This window comes from Humulus lupulus, chromosome 2 (genome assembly GCF_963169125.1).
Source record: "Humulus lupulus chromosome 2, drHumLupu1.1, whole genome shotgun sequence".
NCBI classification, from domain to species: Eukaryota; Viridiplantae; Streptophyta; class Magnoliopsida; order Rosales; family Cannabaceae; genus Humulus; species Humulus lupulus.
Window position 1 is genome coordinate 297862093 of NC_084794.1, and position 7772 is coordinate 297869864.

Below are 7772 nucleotides of genomic sequence, written 5' to 3' on the forward strand. Positions count from 1 at the left end.
TTGATAATTTTCCCCAAGAGATCTCATGGGTAAATGAATATATTGGAGTCGAAACGGAGCCTTAAGTAAACATTTCAAATAAAATTCCTCTTTTTGATGGCAATTTTCGCAAGTTTTTTCCTCATATTAGTACATCCTTATGTATTTTGACTGTATCACCCTCTACACACCTCGGATTTGCACGCAATTTTATACATAGAACCCGAAGACATAGGGCTACAACTTCTGTGCCCATGACCCTCGCATATTCTTTGTTATTCACGATCAAAATATTGCTCGAATCCATATTAGAGAAATCGAAGATTTCATAAAGGGGTACCCCTTTGGTGAATTGGAGATTTCAGTAATTTCTCCGAAATGTATTAACGTCGTGTTCAACTCGTTTGATAATTTTCCCCAAGAGATCTCATGGGTAAATGAATATATTGGAGTCGAAACGGAGCCATAAGTCCACATTTCAAATAAAATTCCTCTTTTTGATGGCAATTTTCGCAAGTTTTTTCCTCATATTAGTACATCCTTCTGTATTTTGACTGTATCACCCTCTACACACCTCGTATTTGCACGCAATTTTAGACATAGAACCCTAAGACATAGGGCTACAACTTCTGTGCCCATGACCCTCGCATATTCTTTGTTATTCACGATCAAAATATTGCTCGAATCCATATTAGAGAAATCGAAGATTTCATAAAGGGGTACCCCTTTGGTGAATTGGAGATTTCAGTAATTTCTCCGAAATGTATTAACGTCGTGTTCAACTCGTTTGATAATTTTCCCCAAGAGATCTCATGGGTAAATGAATATATTGGAGTCGAAACGGAGCCTTAAGTCAACATTTCAAATAAAATTCCTCTTTTTGATGGCAATTTTCGCAAGTTTTTTCCTCATATTAGTACATCCTTGTGTATTTTGACTGTATCACCCTCTACACACCTCGGATTTGCACGCAATTTTATACATAGAACCCTAAGACATAGGGCTACAACTTCTGTGCCCATGACCCTCGCATATTTTTTGTTATTCACGATCAAAATATTGCTTGAATCCATATTAGAGAAATCGAAGATTTCATAAAGGGGTACCCCTTTGGTGAATTGGAGATATCAGTAATTTCTCCGAAATGTATTAACGTCGTGTTCAACTCGTTTGATAATTTTCCCCAAGAGATCTCATGGGTAAATGAATATATTGGAGTCGAAACGGAGCCTTAAGTCAACATTTCAAATAAAATTCCTCTTTTTGATGGCAATTTTCGCAAGTTTTTTCCTCATATTAGTACATCCTTCTGTATTTTGACAGTATCACCCTCTAAACACCTCGGATTTGCACGCAATTTTATACATAGAACCCTAAGACATAGGGCTACAACTTCTGTGCCCATGACCCTCGCAAATTCTTTGTTATTCACGATCAAAATATTGCTCGAATCCATATTAGAGAAATCGAAGATTTCATAAAGGGGTACCCCTTTGGTGAATTGGAGATTTTAGTAATTTCTCCGAAATGTATTAACGTCGTGTTCAACTCGTTTGATAATTTTCCCCAAGAGATCTCATGGGTAAATGAATACATTGGAGTCGAAACGGAGCCTTACGTCAACATTTCAAATAAAATTCCTCTTTTTGATGGCAATTTTCGCAAGTTTTTTCCTCATATTAGTACATCCTTCTGTATTTTGACTGTATCACCCTCTACACACCTCGGATTTGCACTCAATTTTATACATAGAACCCTAAGACATAGGGCTACAACTTCTGTGCCCATGACCCTCGCATATTCTTTGTTATTCAAGATCAAAATATTGCCCGAATCCATAATAGAGAAATCGAAGATTTCATAAAGGGGTACCCCTTTGGTGAATTGGAGATTTCAGTAATTTCTCCGAAATGTATTAACGTCGTGTTCAACTCGTTTGATAATTTTCCCCAAGAGATCTCATGGGTAAATGAATATATTGGAGTCGAAACGGAGCCATAAGTCCACATTTCAAATAAAATTCCTCTTTTTGATGGCAATTTTCGCAAGTTTTTTCCTCATATTAGTACATCCTTCTGTATTTTGACTGTATCACCCTCTACACACCTCGGATTTGCACTCAATTGTATACATAGAACCCTAAGACATAGGGCTACAACTTCTGTGCCCATGACCCTCGCATATTTTTTGTTATTCACGATCAAAATATTGCTTGAATCCATATTAGAGAAATCGAAGATTTCATAAAGGGGTACCCCTTTGGTGAATTGGAGATATCAGTAATTTCTCCGAAATGTATTAACGTCGTGTTCAACTCGTTTGATAATTTTCCCCAAGAGATCTCATGGGTAAATGAATATATTGGAGTCGAAACGGAGCCTTAAGTCAACATTTCAAATAAAATTCCTCTTTTTGATGGCAATTTTCGCAAGTTTTTTCCTCATATTAGTACATCCTTCTGTATTTTGACAGTATCACCCTCTAAACACCTCGGATTTGCACGCAATTTTATACATAGAACCCTAAGACATAGGGCTACAACATCTGTGCCCATGACCCTCGCAAATTCTTTGTTATTCACGATCAAAATATTGCTCGAATCCATATTAGAGAAATCGAAGATTTCATAAAGGGGTACCCCTTTGGTGAATTGGAGATTTCAGTAATTTCTCCGAAATGTATTAACGTCGTGTTCAACTCGTTTGATAATTTTCCCCAAGAGATCTCATGGGTAAATGAATACATTGGAGTCGAAACGGAGCCTTACGTCAACATTTCAAATAAAATTCCTCTTTTTGATGGCAATTTTCGCAATTTTTTTCCTCATATTAGTACATCCTTCTGTATTTTGACTGTATCACCCTCTACACACCTCGGATTTGCACTCAATTTTATACATAGAACCCTAAGACATAGGGCTACAACTTCTGTGCCCATGACCCTCGCATATTTTTTGTTATTCACGATCAAAATATTGCTTGAATCCATATTAGAGAAATCGAAGATTTCATAAAGGGGTACCCCTTTGGTGAATTGGAGATATCAGTAATTTCTCCGAAATGTATTAACGTCGTGTTCAACTCGTTTGATAATTTTCCCCAAGAGATCTCATGGGTAAATGAATATATTGGAGTCGAAACGGAGCCTTAAGTCAACATTTCAAATAAAATTCCTCTTTTTGATGGCAATTTTCGCAAGTTTTTTCCTCATATTAGTACATCCTTCTGTATTTTGACTGTATCACCCTCTACACACCTCGGATTTGCACTCAATTTTATACATAGAACCCTAAGACATAGGGCTACAACTTCTGTGCCCATGACCCTCGCATATTCTTTGTTATTCAAGATCAAAATATTGCCCGAATCCATAATAGAGAAATCGAAGATTTCATAAAGGGGTACCCCTTTGGTGAATTGGAGATTTCAGTAATTTCTCCGAAATGTATTAACGTCGTGTTCAACTCGTTTGATAATTTTCCCCAAGAGATCTCATGGGTAAATGAATATATTGGAGTCGAAACGGAGCCATAAGTCCACATTTCAAATAAAATTCCTCTTTTTGATGGCAATTTTCGCAAGTTTTTTCCTCATATTAGTACATCCTTCTGTATTTTGACTGTATCACCCTCTACACACCTCGGATTTGCACTCAATTGTATACATAGAACCCTAAGACATAGGGCTACAACTTCTGTGCCCATGACCCTCGCATATTTTTTGTTATTCACGATCAAAATATTGCTTGAATCCATATTAGAGAAATCGAAGATTTCATAAAGGGGTACCCCTTTGGTGAATTGGAGATATCAGTAATTTCTCCGAAATGTATTAACGTCGTGTTCAACTCGTTTGATAATTTTCCCCAAGAGATCTCATGGGTAAATGAATATATTGGAGTCGAAACGGAGCCTTAAGTCAACATTTCAAATAAAATTCCTCTTTTTGATGGCAATTTTCGCAAGTTTTTTCCTCATATTAGTACATCCTTCTGTATTTTGACAGTATCACCCTCTAAACACCTCGGATTTGCACGCAATTTTATACATAGAACCCTAAGACATAGGGCTACAACATCTGTGCCCATGACCCTCGCAAATTCTTTGTTATTCACGATCAAAATATTGCTCGAATCCATATTAGAGAAATCGAAGATTTCATAAAGGGGTACCCCTTTGGTGAATTGGAGATTTCAGTAATTTCTCCGAAATGTATTAACGTCGTGTTCAACTCGTTTGATAATTTTCCCCAAGAGATCTCATGGGTAAATGAATATATTGGAGTCGAAACGGAGCCATAAGTCCACATTTCAAATAAAATTCCTCTTTTTGATGGCAATTTTCGCAAGTTTTTTCCTCATATTAGTACATCCTTCTGTATTTTGACTGTATCACCCTCTACACACCTCGGATTTGCACTCAATTGTATACATAGAACCCTAAGACCTAGGGCTACGACTTCTGTGCCCATGACCCTCGCAAATTCTTTGTTATTCACGATCAAAATATTGCTCGAATCCATATTAGAGAAATCGAAGATTTCATAAAGGGGTACCCCTTTGGTGAATTGGAGATTTTAGTAATTTCTCCGAAATGTATTAACGTCGTGTTCAACTCGTTTGATAATTTTCCCCAAGAGATCTCATGGGTAAATGAATACATTGGAGTCGAAACGGAGCCTTACGTCAACATTTCAAATAAAATTCCTCTTTTTGATGGCAATTTTCGCAAGTTTTTTCCTCATATTAGTACATCCTTCTGTATTTTGACTGTATCACCCTCTACACACCTCGGATTTGCACTCAATTTTATACATAGAACCCTAAGACATAGGGCTACAACTTCTGTGCCCATGACCCTCGCATATTCTTTGTTATTCAAGATCAAAATATTGCCCGAATCCATAATAGAGAAATCGAAGATTTCATAAAGGAGTACCCCTTTGGTGAATTGGAGATTTCAGTAATTTCTCCGAAATGTATTAACGTCGTGTTCAACTCGTTTGATAATTTTCCCCAAGAGATCTCATGGGTAAATGAATATATTGGAGTCGAAACGGAGCCATAAGTCCACATTTCAAATAAAATTCCTCTTTTTGATGGCAATTTTCGCAAGTTTTTTCCTCATATTAGTACATCCTTCTGTATTTTGACTGTATCACCCTCTACACACCTCGGATTTGCACTCAATTGTATACATAGAACCCTAAGACATAGGGCTACAACTTCTGTGCCCATGACCCTCGCATATTTTTTGTTATTCACGATCAAAATATTGCTTGAATCCATATTAGAGAAATCGAAGATTTCATAAAGGGGTACCCCTTTGGTGAATTGGAGATATCAGTAATTTCTCCGAAATGTATTAACGTCGTGTTCAACTCGTTTGATAATTTTCCCCAAGAGATCTCATGGGTAAATGAATATATTGGAGTCGAAACGGAGCCTTAAGTCAACATTTCAAATAAAATTCCTCTTTTTGATGGCAATTTTCGCAAGTTTTTTCCTCATATTAGTACATCCTTCTGTATTTTTACAGTATCACCCTCTAAACACCTCGGATTTGCACGCAATTTTATACATAGAACCCTAAGACATAGGGCTACAACTTCTGTGCCCATGACCCTCGCAAATTCTTTGTTATTCACGATCAAAATATTGCTCGAATCCATATTAGAGAAATCGAAGATTTCATAAAGGGGTACCCCTTTGGTGAATTGGAGATTTCAGTAATTTCTCCGAAATGTATTAACGTCGTGTTCAACTCGTTTGATAATTTTCCCCAAGAGATCTCATGGGTAAATGAATACATTGGAGTCGAAACGGAGCCTTACGTCAACATTTCAAATAAAATTCCTCTTTTTGATGGCAATTTTCGCAAGTTTTTTCCTCATATTAGTACATCCTTCTGTATTTTGACTGTATCACCCTCTACACACCTCGGATTTGCACTCAATTTTATACATAGAACCCTAAGACATAGGGCTACAACTTCTGTGCCCATGACCCTCGCATATTCTTTGTTATTCAAGATCAAAATATTGCCCGAATCCATAATAGAGAAATCGAAGATTTCATAAAGGGGTACCCCTTTGGTGAATTGGAGATTTCAGTAATTTCTCCGAAATGTATTAACGTCGTGTTCAACTCGTTTGATAATTTTCCCCAAGAGATCTCATGGGTAAATGAATATATTGGAGTCGAAACGGAGCCATAAGTCCACATTTCAAATAAAATTCCTCTTTTTGATGGCAATTTTCGCAAGTTTTTTCCTCATATTAGTACATCCTTCTGTATTTTGACTGTATCACCCTCTACACACCTCGGATTTGCACTCAATTGTATACATAGAACCCTAAGACATAGGGCTACGACTTCTGTGCCCATGACCCTCGCATATTCTTTGTTATTCACGATCAAAATATTGCTCGAATCCATATTAGAGAAATCGAAGATTTCATAAAGGGGTACCCCTTTGGTGAATTGGAGATTTCAGTAATTTCTCCGAAATGTATTAACGTCGTGTTCAACTCGTTTGATAATTTTCCCCAAGAGATCTCATGGGTAAATGAATATATTGGAGTCGAAACGGAGCCTTAAGTCAACATTTCAAATAAAATTCCTCTTTTTGATGGCAATTTTCGCAAGTTTTTTCCTCATATTAGTACATCCTTCTGTATTTTGATTGTATCACCCTCTACACACCTTGGATTTGCACGCAATTTTATACATAGAGCCCTAAGACATAGGGCTACAACTTCTGTGCCCATGACCCTCGCAAATTCTTTGTTATTCACGATCAAAATATTGCTCGAATCCATATTAGAGAAATCGAAGATTTCATAAAGGGGTACCCCTTTGGTGAATTGGAGATTTCAGTAATTTCTCCGAAATGTATTAACGTCGTGTTCAACTCGTTTGATAATTTTCCCCAAGAGATCTCATGGGTAAATGAATATATTGGAGTCGAAACGGAGCCTTAAGTCAACATTTCAAATAAAATTCCTCTTTTTGATGGCAATTTTCGCAAGTTTTTTCCTCATATTAGTACATCCTTTTGTATTTTGACTGTATCACCCTCTACACACCTCGGATTTGCACGCAATTTTATACATAGAACCCTAAGACATAGGGCTACAACTTCTGTGCCCATGACCCTCGCAAATTCTTTGTTATTCACGATCAAAATATTGCTCGAATCCATATTAGAGAAATCGAAGATTTCATAAAGGGGTACCCCTTTGGTGAATTGGAGATTTCAGTAATTTCTCCGAAATGTATTAACGTCGTGTTCAACTCGTTTGATAATTTTCCCCAAGAGATCTCATGGGTAAATGAATACATTGGAGTCGAAACGGAGCCTTACGTCAACATTTCAAATAAAATTCCTCTTTTTGATGGCAATTTTCGCAAGTTTTTTCCTCATATTAGTACATCCTTCTGTATTTTGACTGTATCACCCTCTACACACCTCGGATTTGCACTCAATTTTATACATAGAACCCTAAGACATAGGGCTACAACTTCTGTGCCCATGACCCTCGCATATTCTTTGTTATTCAAGATCAAAATATTGCCCGAATCCATATTAGAGAAATCGAAGATTTCATAAAGGGGTACCCCTTTGGTGAATTGGAGATTTCAGTAATTTCTCCGAAATGTATTAACGTCGTGTTCAACTCGTTTGATAATTTTCCCCAAGAGATCTCATGGGTAAATGAATATATTGGAGTCGAAACGGAGCCATAAGTCCACATTTCAAATAAAATTCCTCTTTTTGATGGCAATTTTCACAT